The 18,076-nt window shown below is 45.2% G+C and overlaps 1 protein-coding gene across 18 annotated transcripts in view; it reads right to left on the bottom strand.

Moving 5' to 3' along the window:
- The window catches only part of LOC106575161 (bromodomain adjacent to zinc finger domain protein 2B), a 69,707-nt gene that overhangs the window by 39,725 nt on the left and 11,906 nt on the right, over positions 1-18,076 (bottom strand). For 15 of the 18 annotated variants that reach the window (XM_082963430.1, XM_082963443.1, XM_082963437.1 and 12 more), the window contains exon 2: positions 16,785-16,828. The exons of 1 other annotated variant lie outside the window; for it this stretch is intronic. The gene's annotated coding sequence lies outside the window, so the exon portion shown is untranslated. The remainder of the gene's footprint in view (positions 1-16,784; positions 16,829-18,076) is intronic. 2 more of the 18 variants (XM_082963433.1, XM_082963435.1) reach the window with 1 other exon arrangement.

The raw sequence follows: 18,076 nt of genomic DNA, 5'->3' as shown, positions 1-18,076 counted from the left end.
ATAAACTCTTGACACTCGTTTCGCACAACCTTTAATGACAACCCAAGCGAGAAACGACAGACAGGCATAGCTTCGCCTTCACTCCCATGCTAGCCAATTAGGCTGGAATTTCAAACTGAAGATAATCAGCTTCACTTTGGGCTCCATTGACTCATGCTAATTTGGATGAAATTGCTGTACCTTTAAGAGCGCCGAAACAGACCAAGCATCTCTTTTGTACAAGTCACTTGCTTCCGCTGTCAGCTGCACTAAATTGAACGTGTCTAGTTGCACATGCCTTTACTTCCATCATTGTCAGGTAATATGATTTGTGCAGCAAATGGCGTTGAACACTTAACATGTCCGGTTAGCTGAGCCAACATACGTTTTCTCCTTCTGTTTCTTCAATTCACAAACGTACTCTATTTCAATGACGCAGAACACGTCGCCACATGTTATGCAGTGGTGACCGGGTGTTGAAACGTGATGAGGAGGCACCCAGAGTTTTTCCCGGGTCAAGTAACATGGCAAGGGAAAACTCATGTCTCTGGTGATGAGTTGAAGATTCTTGTCACATGTTTGGCTCAAATTCACTCAATCCAATTCTGTCCAGCACACTGTCCTTCCCCCCAGGCTAAACGTAAAACACCCTTTAAAACTAACCAGCTGAGGTTCTGAATGGATGGTGTAGCAGTCTAACTTCGCACATTAGCTCCCTCCCTGTATGATTTTCACTGATGAACCAGAACAGAAACCTCCACTTCTTGACTGTGTTCAACTTCATAGTTACAGCAGCAGTGACTCCAACAATAACAGACTGGTTTCACAAATGCTATCAGCACAATGACTGTTTTTCCCTCTCTCGTTGCCCCACAGCAACAGGAGCGGTGCTACAGTGCTATGGCAGTGTTTGATGTGAAACTGGAACCCATCTGGCTCCTCCTCGGGAGCCCAGCACTTCCTCATAGCGAGGAGCCAATCACAGCGTTTCCTGCTGCCCCCTGTCACCAGATATCTGAACTTTGGTAGGAGTAGCAGTGGACAGGGAGAGAGAGAAATAGCTTGAAAATAGTTCAAGCTCTGTAGGCTATTTTCTTATATTTCTTCTGTTTCCACTGAGACACGATTCAACCGAGCAGATGTAGCTTGGATTTATGCCTCTGGAGTAGACTCCTCATTTGGCAAGGCGGACACCGGAGTCCACCTCATCTGTTGATACCACTCACCCACAGGAAATCAAGCCAGAGACCATTGTTGGAGGGTCTGCCTGGTCACCCAGACAAAATACAGGTTTGGATTACAGAGCAGTGGGATTCATGTTTGATCCCTGGTGGGGGGGGGGGGGGGGAATGTTCTCTCTGCTGCTCAGCTATACGTCTCACACAGGCATTAACACACACACACACACACACACACACACACACACACACACACACACACACACACACACACACCCCCCGCCCCTGTAATATCTATATCATGCGATCAGAGTCAAGATCTCATGGTTCCACACACCTGCCAGAGACAGATGTTCAGAGTAAATCACATCAAACCTGTGAGTGAAGAATAGCTCCATAGCTACGCAGGCTGGCTGAAGTGCAAACACCTGCATCCGACAACAGCACTGCCGATGGTCGCAACAGCCACACGCACACACACACACACACACGCACACGCAGACAAAGGAGAGATTCTCTCTGTCATTCACATTGACTCAACTTGTGTCCTTTCTCCATTCTAATGGTGTGTAACCATCTCCTTTTTCTTGAGCTGAGAGGTTTTTTTCAATTGCACAATTGTTATGGGAGAACCAGACATCCCTTCAAAGACAAACAAGTCATAACAAAGCAAAGATCTAGGCAGGCAGGCAGGCATTTCAATTGGAGAGACAACATGCGAGATACTGTAGCCTAGTCTATTGTATCTGAGCTGTAAGCTACACTACTTTGATTATTATGGCAGATTCTGATTTCCTATAACAAACACAATATACAATGAACTCAGTGACACAGCAGAGAGCAGGATTTACACATCAAAATAACATGTTAAGATTTCCTGTCAACCAATGCTGTGCACTTCCTGGTCTGTGAGTTGTAGGGAGGGGTTGGTGGTCTGGAGATAAACAGACACCCTTCACGCCTCGTGCCCCAGAAACAGGAAGAGGCTGTGAGTGAAACAGCAGCCCGACATTATCTGAGCTCTCTCTCTCTGTCTCTCTCTCTCTCTCTCTCTGCTATCCTGAAATTCCATTCTCCTCCTGCGAACAACAGACGTCACTCTGGGAGCGTCCATCTTGGGTCGCAAATGCGCCGCTGGCTGCCTAACAGACAATCACAGCAGGAGCCGTTGTGTCATATCTGCCTGCCAGAGGGTGTGTGTGTGTGTGTTTGTGTGTGTGTTGCCTAATGGTTTTTGCCCTGTTCAGTACACAAGGGCTTCTTGAGCCACCAGGGCTGAACATTTTGACGGTTCTATTTTACATATGTCTTCATGAGTGGATACTATTGTTATTCAGATCAAAGGGGGGGAAGGAGAAAGAGAAAGAGAGAGAGAGAGAGAATGAGAGAGGGAGATGGATCAGATGTCCTGAATATATTAATGTTTTGGAGTGGATACACACTGAATATGCTCACAGTTTGTTTAGATGTATGTGACAACACGGTGCCATTTCCCCCCTAAAGCTATATTCAGACATATTAGTAACACTCAGATGATTTCCATAAACAGAATGGCTTGACGACGCTAATATTATCCAGAACAAACACATGCATCCTACTGTTCTTATGCATATAAAACACACACACACACATCCACACACTATTAGGCACAGTGACTCAAACACACTGTACTGTACTTTAAATCACATATTTGTGTGTGTGTTTATGTGTGTAGGCGGAGGGGGTGTGTGCGGTATGGCTGAATGCACTAGTGTTTGTGGGCTATATGTGTGATGGAAACAGAATACAGCTGAGGTGACTGACTGACTGATTGTGAGACATCCTCATTGTCACTTGTGACCACAGTAACCGCAGTTTTGGTGAAGCCGTTTACATTACACACACGCACGCACACACACACACACACACCCGCCTACTCACTTCCCCTCACAGAACACACACACCTTCACAGGGGAATTTAGCGAAACAAGTTTGCTATATTCATGTCAGTTTGCGACGCACCTCTTTTCGTGTGTTGCACTTGCATCCAGTAGTGTCTATGACTGATTATGAAGGCGTTAATGAATGAAAGGTGTATACTTATTTTATATTGTATGTAGGTCTGTCCTGGTGCTGGTCTTGTCTATTCATGTTCTGTATTATGTCATGTTTTATGTTTTGTGTGGATCCCAGGAAGAATAGCTGCTGATTTAGCACTAGCTAATGGGGATCCTAATAAATACACACACACACACACACACACACACACACACAAAGTCTGTAAATCTGCTACCACAGAATACCAGACACACACACAGCCACAGACAGACAGTAGCTAACTATATCTAAATAACCACTCTGTGGCTAGCTGAAATCTGCACCCTGATTTCCCAGAAAACAAGATAATTATACTAGTAAGAAACCCACCAAAAGAATCATGATACGCCATGACTAAAATCAGCATAATATACCACCACTAAAATCAACATAATATACCGTCACTAAAATCAGAAAAATATACCATCACTAAAAATCAGCATAATATACCATCACTCAAATCAGCATAATATACCATCACTAAAATCAGCATAACGTACCATCACTAAAATCAGCATAATGTACCATCACTAAAATCAGCATAATATACCGTCACTAAAATCAGCATAATATACCATCACTCAAATCAGCATAATATACCATCACTAAAATCAGCATAATATACATTCACTCAAATCAGCATAATATACCATCACTAAAATCAGCATAATATACCATTCACTCAAATCAGCATAATATACCATCACTAAAATCAGCATAATATACCATCACTAAAATCAGCATAATATACCATCACTAAAATCAGCATAATATACCATCACTAAAATCAGCATAATATACATTCACTCAAATCAGCATAATATACCATCACTCAAATCAGCATAATATACCATCACTAAAATCAGCATAATATACATTCACTAAAATCAGCATAACGTACCATCACTCAAATCAGCATAATATACCATCACTCAAATCAGCATAATATACCATCACTAAAATCAGCATAACGTACCATCACTCAAATCAGCATAATCACTGTCACCATCATGAGTCATAATAAACGTCATCATTTTCATTGTCATAACTTCTAGGTTATTTAGTTACACATTCCTTTCTTAAGGCTATACTGTTGTTGAGAAGTGGGTACAGTGTCTCTCAGGCATTACAATAAAGGCCTTGTTTAGTGTCTGTCTCCTCCTAACAGCAGCAGTGGTGGTTACTGGTGACAGTGTTTTTTATTGCGGGTGTGAAAGACAGGCCACTCCACACTGGGACAGGGAGGGGCTCCACATCTGTCTCCCCTGTCTCAGGCCCTGCTGCACACACACACACACAGCTCCTGTTACCAGAAAGTCCTCTGAAGTGTCTGTCTGTCTGTCTGTCTGTCTGTCTGTCTGTCTGTCTGTCTGTCTGTGCTGTGTGCGCGTGTGCAGCAGGGCCTGAGACAGGGGGAGACGGATGTCAACCATCACAGGACAATCTCACCTCCAACACAGCGAGATACATTAACCCTCTCTAAACCCTCTCTAAAGGGATGACAAAGCAGCTGTGGTTAACACTCTTAGGACAGCCTCTCCTCTACACCTTGGGACAAACACACACACAGCATAATACAAGTATAATAAAGAGTACTGACAGCATCTACAGATTACTCAGTAAGTGTGATATTCCAGAAGAAAACAAATGATTTCCTTGATGCACTGTAAATAAAAGTGTAGCCTCCGTACTGTACCACACTTACTGCTGTGTGGTGGGTGGGTGTGTGTGCCTTTTGCAGCCTTGGTACAGGTACTTATAACTGTAGCATCAAGGGCAGAGGGTGGCAATTCTTAAAATCCTCCTTCACACGGTCATTCTAGACCTCTCCAGTCCTCGCTGGTTCCTCCTGTGTCCTTCAGATGAACACAGTGGGAGCTGCATTTCACTCACTGTGTATTCATAGCTCCGTTGAGCTACCGAACCATGCAATCTATAGGCTAAACTCTATACACGTTGGGCATCATTTGTTACTATAGCCTAATCTATACATTCATCAATAATAATATCGTTTTCCTTCTGAGATTGAATTGACTGTTTCAACAGTAAATGTCTTCCGTCTAGTTGGGTTCTTCTTTCTAATATTTTGAACCGTTCTATATTTCAACACCTCGGAAAGTCATTCATACTTGATCATTATATCGTATCACCATAGGCAGAGTGTAGTGTGTCTGTTGCCTGGACAGAATGGCTCAGACTAGTGGGATAGAGTAGGAATAGTCTGTTTGGGACTGAAAATCTCCGGACCAGGGCATCATCCATATGGACTGTTTTCTTACAAAACATATGGAAAAATACAGAGCCTTTTATCCCCTTTCCGCCCACCATAGCTATTAATATTTCTCACAGAGCCCTTCCCCCATGTCCCACTAAGGCTAGGAATTCCCGTTGAAACATAGTCAAGTCTGAGGAATAGAAAAAGTGATGCAAAAAAAAAAAGAATCATCTTTCCATCTCTCTCTTTTCTTGTTTCACACACAAGTACACCCACTTGCCTAAATTAACTTGAGTATCCAACCCGCATTGTCCGCTTAAAACAAACAAATGAGCAACAGTGACTGACAACGCTATAAATCGTTTTAATTAGGACCTAGTAGTCTGCATCAGACACCACTGACTTTTCCATCCTATATTAAAAAATAATAATAATAATAATAATTCTTCCCAAGCTTCTTGCAATCCAAAAATGTTTCCCTGGAAGCCGCCGTGATGGGAGGCCGTGTGAATGCAATATTCATTTTGCTGCAGGAGAACAATCTATGCATAACAATGAGCGGGCCTAATGAAAGCAGCCATCAAACCTGCAACACATACATATTAAACTCCCGGGACCTCTGCGTGTCATTCGCTTAGTGCATCATTTGTTCACCCCGTTTTTTTCTCTTTGCCTCCTGACCTTTCCCAGAATCCCTCCTCTTTTTCCTCACTCTCCGTTTCTCCTTCGATGCTGAAAATAATGATTGCTGAAAATACGGAGGTGTTATGGCATTCTGGACGTGTCCGTTAGCGTCAGAGGGTCAGAGGGTAAATGGTGGATGGAACTTTGTTTTTTTCATGGTTTTACATCCGTCGTAAAGGGACTGCTGGGTAGTGTCAATACTCGTTTCCGACTCAAAGATACTGCTAGAAACAGATTTTACCAGGAATTGTTTGATAAACAAATGCAGAAAATATAATTGTGATGACAAGTATAACAGATAATCCAAGACATTTTGTCAGTCTCCTAACCCCTCACTAACAATCACCTGACATTTACTCATAAACATACATCAAACCCAGCAGTATCAGACCGTAGGCATCACTCATAGCTAATGTCATGTAATCATGTAATCATGGCTGCTGTATAGAGGGCTACAACAGGCTAACTGCTCCTCCCTCCTCTCTCCTCCTGCCCAGCCTCCAGCCGTGCTTCTTCACAGCGCTGGTGTCTCTCTCCCTCCCTGTCTGGGAAATCTATCCTTCCACCTGACAGTGGCCATTTTAAGGCCTCTCTTGCCTCCTGGTAAACAATGGGAGAGGGATAATTGATCAAACAGCGAGGGAACCCTGGAGGAGGAAGGTCACCGCCCGCCAGCCGAGAGAGAAACACTGAGGGAGAGGGAGATATGATGAGGTGTGTGCGTGTGCCTGCCTGCGTGTGTGTGGAAAGGCAGGGAGGAGGGAGGGGGTCAGGAGGGGGATGGTTCTCTGACGTTCCGGAGCTGCCATTTCTCTTCCCTGACAAAGACTCCATCTGCCACCGAGCCATTTGCTGCCTACCGAGTCGAGAGCGCATTCCACACGCCGCGTTCACCTTGGTGTCACCTCTACGTCGAGCTCTGCTGACGGTGTACACACGCGCGCGCGCGCACACACACACACACACACACACGCACACACACACGCACGCGCACGCACACACACTGTCTCTGTGTCGTTCCTCTCCTAAGCAGCAGCAGCCCCCCTCCCCCTCAGCACTACTGATATCACTGGGCAACCTTCTCCGCTGTGCATTGTGGGAGTGTCTCGGGGGTTGGCGACGCGTCAGGGACTGAGGGATTCACACACTTCTGAGAGAGACCCAGTGGCATGGAGGGAGAGAGGGAGAGAGAGAGAGATGGCATTTTAAAGAGGAAGCTGAATTTCACCTGCAATTACCGTAGCTCAGGGGCACGCGGCTTGGTTAAGAGACATTTCATCCCCCCACGCCGCTGAGAGTGAGAGACTGTCGTGTGTGTGTGCGTGCGTGCATCGCTCGCCCTGAGAGGCGAAAAAAAATGGAGGGACGAGAAAATAGAATAGAAAAATATTCCACCTTCTCTCTCTCTCTCAGGGATGAAAGAGAGAAAGGCAGCTGGGGCTCTAACTACCAAATGAAACGCGAGGCCCATTCAGTGGGTCCCTGCCTGGCCATCTGCACACCAGACCAGACATCTGAGCAGCAAACCTCTGGGCCTCTCCACACACACACACACACACACACACACACACACACACACACACACCCCCCCCCCCGAGCCCTGCCTAACCTTTCACTCACTAGGCAAAACAGCCTGATTCAGTCTCATTATCGATTCCATTCCTTTCTTTACTTCCTTATTTATGTGCAATGCCCCAGAGCAGCTGGGGGGAGCCTCCTCTCCCTCTCCCAGCTGAGATGGAGCCGTAATGACTTCCCTGAGGCTCAGGCTCCTCACAGTTTCACCAGCTTTCTCTGTGTGACTCGATCTCTCTCAGTGAAGAGAGTGACTACACAAATACTGTAATGATCTCTCCCTGGGAGACATTGGCTTCGGGGCTCCTGGCGCCGCAAGTGGGCTTTTCTGGCCCCTGCAGGGTCTCCATACAACTCCAATTCCCTCAGCATGGACCCCCCAACAGGATCAACACCCCCCTACACAACGTAATAACACCTGCATAAGCTCTCAAAGAAAGAAAGAAAGAAAGAAAGAAAGAAAGAAAGAAAGAAAGAAAGAAGAAAGAAAGAAAGAAAGAAAGAAAGAAAGAAAGAAAGAGAGAAAGAGAGAAAGAAAGAAAGAAAGAAAGAAAGAGAGAAAGAAAGAAAGAAAGAGAGAAAGGGTAGCAGGTAGAATCTGGGTAGGCCATTCCTTCAGCCATGTGTAACCAGCAGAGACTAATAAACCAGAGTGGTATTAGACAGCAGCACCTCTCCTGTAATGTGCTGCCAGAGGCCTGCATGGGGTTAACGGTATACAGTAGGATCCATTTAGTGGTGTTTCTGAAGGACATCTCTTTACCCCTCTAGCCCCTAGCTGATCCCCTTCTGGGTTAATCCTCCAGGGAGGGGCCTGCCTGACATCCTCACACACTCGCAGCCTGGTAAACCCAACCTCGCCATCGCCACACAAATGCACACGTACACACACCCCTAGCGACCCCCGCTGCACCCGAGTGCGACAGTAAAAATCCCAAAACCCTAAAGCCTTCAGCTTCTAGCCTTGTTTGTCTAGGCCCTCCATTCAAAATAGTCCATCTCAATCTGGATGGGCTGAGTGGCTCGACCGGCAGCCAGTCACTCAGCAGATTGGAGCTCCCTCCCGGTCGCTGTCCCGGTGTGAAAGCCCTGATTCATGGCGTTGGGGACCAGGGCCTTTAAAAGAACAGCATTGTCCTGTGTACTTGCCCTTCACTGGGGCGTGACTGATGGGGGCTGTTTGGGAAGGGGAATTAGTACCAGGGCTTAAGTCTTATTTAGTGAGACACAACGTTGGAGAGATATAGAGAGGATGTGGCAGTACCTATTACTGCTACTAGTGTGTGTGAATTTGATTTATTGATTTATTTCACCTTTATTTAACCAGGTAGGCAAGTTGAGAACAAGTTCTCATTTACAACTGTGACCTGGCCAAGATAAAGCAAAGCAGTTCGACACATACAACAACACAGAGTTACACATGGAGTAAAACAAACATACAGTCAATAATATAGTAGAAAAATAAGTCTAAATACAAAGTGAGCAAATGAGGTGAGATAAGGCAAAATAATGGCAAAAAAGGCCATGGTGGCGAAGTAAATACAATATAGCAAGTAAAACACTGGAATGGTAGATTTGTAGTGGAAGAAACTACAAAGTAGAAATAGAAATAATGGGGTGCAAAGGAGCAAAATAAATAAATACAGTAGGGGAAGAGGTAGTTGTTTGGGCTAAATTATAGATGGGCTATGTACAGGTGCAGTGATCTGTGAGCTGCTCTGACAGCTGGTGCTTAAAGCAAGTGAGGGAGATAAGTGTTTCCAGTTTTAGAGATTTTTGTAGTTCGTTCCAGTCATTGGCAGCAGAGAACTGAAAGGAGAGGCGGCCGAAGGAGGAATTGGCTTTGGGGGTGACCAGAGAGATATACCTGCTGGAACACGTGCTACAGGTGGGTGCTGCTATGGTGACCAGTGAGCTGAGATAAGGGGGGACTTTACCTAGCAGAGACTTGTAGATGACCTGGAGCCAGTGGGTTTGGCGACGAGTATGAAGCGAGGGCCAGCCAACGAGAGCGTACAGGTCGCAGTGGTGGGTAGTATATGGGGCTTTGGTGACAAAACGGATGGCACTGTGATAGACTGCATCCAGTTTATTGAGTAGGGTATTGGAGGCTATTTTGTAAATGACATCGCCGAAGTCGAGGATCGGTAGGATGGTCAGTTTTACGAGGGTATGTTTGGCAGCATGAGTGAAAGATGCATTGTTGCGAAATAGGAAGCCAATTCTAGATTTAACTTTGGATTGGAGATGTTTGATGTGAGTCTGGAAGGAGAGTTTACAGTCTAACCAGACACCCAGGTATTTGTAGTTGTTCACATATTCTAAGTCAGAACCGTCCAGAGTAGTGATGCTGGACGGGCGGGCAGGTGCAGGCAGCGATCAGTTGAAGAGCATGCATTTAGTTTTACTTGTATTTAAGAGCAGTTGGAGGCCACGGAAGGAGAGTTGTATGGCATTGAAGCTCATCTGGAGGGTAGTTAACACAGTGTCCAAAGAAGGGCCAGAAGTATACAGAACGGTGTATACTCAATGTGTATATTCAATGTGTGTTGGATGGGGGTGTATGGTGAGGGTGTGTGTTGGGTGGGGGGTGTATGGTGTGAGTGTGTGTTGGATGGGGGTGTATGGTGTGAGTGTGTGTTGGATGGGGGTGTATGGTGAGAGTGTGTGTTGGATGGGGGTGTATGGTGAGAGTGTGTGTTGGATGGGGGGTGTATGGTGAGAGTGTGTGTTGGATGGGGGTGTATGGTGAGAGTGTGTGTTGGATGGGGGTGTATGGTGAGAGTGTGTGTTGGATGGGGGGTGTATGGTGAGAGTGTGTGTTGGATGGGGGTGTATGGTGTGAGTGTGTGTTGGATGGGGGTGTATGGTGTGAGTGTGTGTTGGGTGGGGGGTGTATGGTGTGAGTGTGTGTTGGATGGGGGTGTATGGTGTGAGTGTGTGTTGGATGGGGGGTGTATGGTGAGAGTGTGTGTTGGATGGGGGTGTATAGCGTTGAGTGTGTGTTGGATGGGGGGTGTATGGTGTTGAGTGTGTGTTAGATGGGAGGGGGTGTATGGTGTGTGTGTGTGTGTGTGTGTGGTGTGTGTGTGTGTGTGTGTGTGTGTGTGTGTGTGTTGGGTGGGGGGTGTATGGTGTGAGTGTGTGTTGGATGGGGGTGTATGGTGTGAGTGTGTGTTGGATGGGGGGTGTATGGTGAGAGTGTGTGTTGGATGGGGGGTGTATGGTGAGAGTGTGTGTTGGATGGGGGTGTATAGCGTTGAGTGTGTGTTGGATGGGGGGTGTATGGTGTTGAGTGTGTGTTAGATGGGAGGGGGTGTATGGTGTGTGTGTGTGTGTGTGTGTGTGTGTGTGTGTGTGTGTGTGTGTGTGTGTGTGTGTGTGTGTGTGTGTGTGTGTGTTTTGGATGGGGGGTGTATGTTTGGATGGGGTGTGTATGGTGTAATTACTGTATTTAACTTAGTACACTTCTAAAAGCTCCTGTAACAGATATGAAAACTCCTAAGAAAAACTCAGAGCTGGCGGTTCTTGTAAATCGTAGCACTTCAGTGGATCTGTGAACCCCCTCGCTGTGTCAGAATGCTTTAGGCTGCTAGTCGAACTGTTTTAGATCCACTCTCCATCAGGCTGAAGTAAATGCACTCCTTTTCCCCTTTGCTGTGACAAAAGACTCGTAACAAAATATATAGGCCTCACAGTGTGAGTGCTTCTCCTACAACATGGTTTCAATTCAACTCACTAATGCGCTCATTGTTAGCAGCCCTGCTATCCCTAACCCTCTATCAACACGACACACACACACACACACACACACACACACACACACACACACACACACACACACACACACACACACACACACACGACGCACGCACACACACACACACACACACACACACACACACACACACACACACACAGAAACACTCATGCACATGCCAACTCTGCCCTTATGGTTTAAGAAGAGGAAGTAAAGTAGTGGCACAGCCTTGGTATTTCCCTGGTTTAACTGTCTCTTGCTTGTTGACCACAAGCATGGATAACACAGTACAGCAGGGTTCCCTAACAGGCGGCCGCGGGCCCAATTTGGCCTGCAGGTGGTTTTATTTGGCCCCCCAAGCTTTCTGAGAAAAACATTTTTTTTTATTCTAATTTCGATTTTCATTGTTGGAAATAAAAGACACCAGAAAATCAGGTCCAAGTGATTTTAATTTTGGAAATCTGTTCCCAAGTATTTCCACGCATAATAAAGAGACACGTGATCGTATACAAACTTAAGCAAGGTTTGAAATGGTTATGTTTTAGTCAAATATTATATACGGTTGGGATTCAATTTGCAGTCTACCAATGATTTGTAATTATGTTCCGACCGCCGGCTTGCGGCTGAATCTAGCTGATGATCCCTACAGTACAGTGTAGTAACACTCGGTCCACACAATCCTGCTATAGCAGGGAAATGCTGCCTAGCTGTCCTGCTGTACACAGTGGGAGTGGAATGGAAATGATGAGACATATACACACACACATTACAAACACACTGACACACACACACACACAGAGAACTGTGGGGCTGACGCAAGACAATCTCTGCCTCACGTGTCTCTCGCCTACGGCCGCCCGCTGCTCCTGACCTTCGGGATGTTTTTCTCTCTCCTTCCCCCTCTCCCTCTCACTCCTCCCTCTCTCGACACCTCCCTGTGATTCGTATTTGTCATTAAAAGGCATTGCATTTCAAGCTGGATAAAGCAGATGGGGCTGTGTAGGCATTACTGCTCCTCGACGCAGCACCTTGGCCTAAGTACAAATAGACTGCATGCAGTCTCTCTCTCTCTCACTCACACACACACACACACACACACACACACACACACACACACACACACACACACACACACACACACACACACACACACACACACACACTACACACACTACACACAACACACACACACACACACTACACAGCCTAAAGAGTGAAACGGCAGCTCTAACAACAGGGTGTCTTCCTGGGAAAGCAGAAATACAGCTGAATTGCTGCCACGGTCTATAGTGCTGCTTTACATGTTGTTGATGTAATCACTAAACATACAGGCTGAAGGCAAGATGACTGCCAGAGCTCTTATTAGTTATTGTAGACAGTATAATAATGCATCAAGTATAACCAAACCCAACTAACTTAAAAGACAAAATACAACCACAGAAATTGACTAAAATCATCGGACATTTTTCATAGCATAAATCATTGCGACTCAGTCCAAACTCATCCCATCCCTCATGTTCAGTCTTCTCTCTCCCACCTCTCTCTCTCTCTCTCCCTCCTCTCTCTCTCTCTCCCTCCTTCCTTTCAGCCCAGTACTATTGAGCTCTAGTATTTAGTGCTTCCATCTTCTACCATAGTCCCAGTAATCTGTCAGGCCACTGGCTATACTGACTGAGAACACACTGTACATCTAAGGGAAGGAAAGGAGGGAAGTGTGTTCTGGAACATCAGCAAGTTATTAAGGCTGACTTCTCACCTTTCTCTCTCTCTCTCTCTCCACACACACACACACTGCACACACCACACACTGAACACACTGCACACACACACTACACACACACACTGCACACACCACACACACACACACACACACCACACACACTGCACAAACACGCACACGCACACTGCACACACTGCACAAACACGCACGCACGCACACGCACACACACACACACACACACACACACTGCACACACACACACACACACACTGCACAAACACGCACACTGCACAAACACGCATGCACGCACACGCACACACACACACACACACACACACACACACTGCACAAACACCGCACAAACACACTGCACAAACACGCACACACCGCATACACACACACTGCACAAACACCGCACACACACACAGCGCGCACGCACACACACATAAAAACAAACACAAACACACTTCTCAGGACCTCTCTCTCACGATCATGGGTTAGCCTCTGCTGGTGGCAAAACAAAGACAGAATGCCAAACACATAACAAAGAAAAATGATCTATTCTTAAAATCTGTCCTTTTCACACCCTCGCATACATGTGTGCACATACACAGGCTTCAGAGGAGGCTCCTCAGAGGAGGAAGGGGAGGACCATCCTCCTCAGTGAATTTCATAAAAATAAAAATAGTGAAACATTAAACAAGTTATCCTTTTTAGATAAAACTATAGTAAATATATTCAGATCACCAAATAATTGACTAAAACACACTTTTTTGCATTAGCCTCAACAGCCCTCTGTAGGGCAGCCCCATGGTGTAGCTGGAGGACAGCTAGCTTCCGTCCTCCTCTGGGTACATTGACTTCAATACAAAACCTAGGAGGCTCATGGTTCTCACCCACTTCCATAGACCTACATAGTAATTATGACAACTTACAGAGGACGTCCTCCAACCTATCAGAGCTCTGGCAGCATGAACTGATATGTTGTCCACCCAATCAAAGGATCAGAGAATGAATCTAGTACTGAAAGCATAAGCTACAGCTAGCTAGTACTGCAGTGCATAACATGTGGTGACTAGTTGACTCAAAGAGAGAGAAAGACAATAGTTAAACAGGTTTGAATAAATACATTTCTAGCTATATGTCATGGTATATTTTATCCCACTTTCACTTACTTAGCTAGCATTGAATACAGCTAGCTAGTTTAGCCTACTCAAACACCAGGCACAAACAGCTAGCTGGCTATGGCTATCCAACACTGGAACTCTTCCAAGTCAAAGTAAGCTTTTGGTTTTATTCATGTTTTGCCACCGGGGCCCACCAATGTAACTGCTAAACTGCTTGCTGCTGACTGTACACTATACTGCATGATTGTAGTGGGTTTACTAACGCTACAACTCTCATTTGCAACTGTTGGACTAATGACTACACTCTAGATCAGCTAGACGCAGGCAAGAGTGTGCAAGGCAGTGTTGAATGTGTCACTGTCTGTCACCTTGATTACTCAAAATTCTCTCGACCTGAGCACCTACGCTAAACTTTCATTCATAGGCTAGGTTGTAGCAACCTCATGATGGGTATAGGGTACATTTTAGTATCATGTAGTAGCCTAAACCTATCACTGTTACATTGAACTGGGTGAACGGAATATGAATGAGAGTCATCCAATATGCTGTAATAAAAATAAGGCCATGTTCATTAAAAAAATGTAGCATCCTCCATCATCTTAAACGGCACCGACCACCACTCACAGGCTTGTAAACACACAAACACACACATTGTGACCTTTGCCATCCCTTTGTGCGCTACGACTTTTGTAAACTCCCTAAACAATACAATACAACACTCTCTCTCTCTCTTCTCTGTCTCTCCTCTATTTGATTCAACATTTGTAATTCCCTCTGGGTATTTAAGCACCCCTCTCCCTTTTCCTACCCTCCTCTTACAAGGAACTAACGTTGGATAATTGCTCTGTACTGTGGCTGTTTGGATGACGTTCATGTTTGCCAAAGTTCTGCCTGTTTTCTATGGACTAATGGTAGAATAAACAGACAGAAATACTGTACGATCACTAGAGACTGATAGGTGGACATTTCACTGCAGTGTTCAACACTGAGCAAATCAGCACAGTCACCAGAGGGGTTTGCCTTTCACCCGTTCTCCAGCCCTACATTTCCAGGAAATCCATTTCAAACGGAGCCGTCAATATCATGACTGATAGCAGACCGCTATCAATAGTAGGTTACATGGTACGTAACAGGTAAAGGTCCAGCACCGGTCCAAAATGTGTAACTTACAATTTGCAGTGCAGGGGATTCTCAAATCAGGTGTATTGTACGTCAAGCAAACATCACCTTGAAAAGCACATTTAGGAGAACCGTTCCACTTTGATATTTTTATCTGCTGAATAGGCCTACCTCAAAATACATAAACACAGCTAACTCTCAACGGTACGCTTACCCAGCTGAGCTGCATGAGAGATAAAGCTGATTTATAAAGTGTGAGATTAGATCTGGTGACACACTCATCAGCACAAAGCCATAAAGTGAGAAAGGGAGAAAAGTGCAAGTCATTGTCTGTGGGATAAAACCGTCACCTTTGTCTGCTTGGTGAAACCTTGAGGGAATAGAGCCAGTGGTAACACACACACACAGAGATAGATAGATAGATAGATAGATAGATAGATAGATAGATAGATAGATAGATAGATAGATAGATAGATAGATAGATAGATAGATAGATAGATAGATAGATAGATAGATAGATAGATAGATAGATAGATAGATAGATAGATAGATAGATAGATAGATAGATAGATAGATAGATAGATAGATAGATAGATAGATAGATAGATAGATAGATAGATAGATAGATAGATAGATAGATAGATAGATAGATAGATAGATAGATAGATAGATAGAGAGAGAGAGAGAGAGAGAGAGAGAGAGAGAGAGAGAGAGAGAGAGAGAGAGGAAACAGAGATAAGCAGAGCCAAACAGATGAGCCACAGAAGAGAGGGTGAGAAACGGCTAACCAGCCAACCAATTTAATCCACTCTATTGTTGAGGAACATGATTCAGTTTGACTCCAGCTGATAGGCCTAACAATTTAAATTCAATGTTAGACTACATCAACAGATACTGTAATAACTGTTTAGATCATAATGTTACTGCAACAGATCACAAACACTGATGATGGTTAATTCACATGTTTCCCTCGCCCACAAAAATGTTCTGATCAAAATGGAGAGAAATGTAATTAATTGCACGATTCACTGAATGAAACTCTGAATTTGTAATGTAATCAGAACAACTGCTTTTTCAAGGAGCCCTTGTTAAATTTAATTGGGGGAGAAAATCCTCTTGTGTTCGAAAGAATGAAATCTAATTAAGCCTGGAATCGAAGAACTCTCCTCTACGCCAAAACAAATTTTGTTGATGACAAGTTGAGCAAAAAAAAAACAATTGAAAAGCTCCTCTCATAACAACTATAAGTATTAGGGAATGTCAGACAGGGCCCAACAACAACAAAAAGCTATGTTGTTAACAGTCGTTCAGAGATGATAGAAAGGTAACAGCGAAAAGAGTCAGTACTCACTGACAGGAAATGTCTTCAGCTCTGTGACATCACTGCTCTAACACCTGAGAGAGAGAAAGAGGACAAGAGCCACGTTAATCCATTTATACGTTGATATCTCTTCTGTATGACACCGTTCATTTCATCTGTTCTCCATGGAAAATACAATCTAAACGCTAACGACGACCAGTTTGGGCCCTGATGGGTGAATACCTCATTCGTTTCCAACATACGTCGATATCAAAGCTCTGTGCGCTGCTGTGGTCAACTGGCAGATCAAACAAAACAAAAGGACATGGCGTTTTGAGACGCAGCTAGGAGCTGGCCCAGAGCATAAGCAGAGCAGATCTAACACACACACACACACACTCTCTCTCTGTCGCAGGCACCACAGGCCTGCGAACACAAACACGCCACACAACACACACTCATCCATTTTTCCTGCTCAACCTGTTAGAATGAAAGCCAGACATTAGGGCTTTTGTTGCGAGGGAGGAGGATAATTTTACCTAAAAACACAAGACAGTTCTTGCTAAGAGGGAGAACCAGCCCTTCCCAGTGTTCTCACGCCCCTCAGCGCTACACTGTCTCAGATCTATCTGTCTTCCTGGAGCACAGAGGAGGGGAGAGGCAGAGAGGGAGCTTTCTCAGCCTGTGTGTATGAAAGGACATGGTGACCGTCTTGCCTGTGTGTCACGGCCGTGGCACTGTCTCTCTCACTGCAGCACCGCTAGTGGTGTCATGGTCACTCTGGTACACACATTCACCCTGACACTGGGCAAAACTCTATAGCACACAGACAGACACGGGCACAGAAACACACACACACACACATGCACGCGCGCACCATTACGGCTGAAATCTCCACAGGAAGTAAACGGTATTAACTGGAGTGACGGTGTCCGTCTATAATAACGACGTGATTTAGCGATAATGACTCCTCGTCGTCATCCACAGGCCTGATCTGGTCGTCTGATCTCACACACACACACACACACACACACACACACACGTCACCTTGATTAAACATCTCTGTGGTGATAACACACCACGCCGGGCCGAGTGAGGGAATTCATCTGTGCGTCTTCATAAAGGCCTATTAGAGCCATGATTAAAGGATGTTCCCTCGGAGAGGGCGCGACGCTGAAATGATTCCCCCAGCCAAAGAGTGCTGTAATGAGAGTGGTGAGATTTGAAGCTATATACTTCACCCCTTTTTCGCCTGCCCTGGTATTTGAAATACACACCAACCTGACTACGGCTATGCTAGCTATTTGCTAAGACAATGGGTCTAGAACACTTTAGAGCCTTAC

Source organism: Salmo salar, chromosome 17 (genome assembly GCF_965601325.2).
Source record: "Salmo salar chromosome 17, fSalSal1, whole genome shotgun sequence".
Classification (NCBI taxonomy): domain Eukaryota; kingdom Metazoa; phylum Chordata; class Actinopteri; order Salmoniformes; family Salmonidae; genus Salmo; species Salmo salar.
The sequence above is the reverse complement of the archived record's forward strand: the minus strand, read 5'-3'. Positions and strand labels throughout refer to the sequence as shown.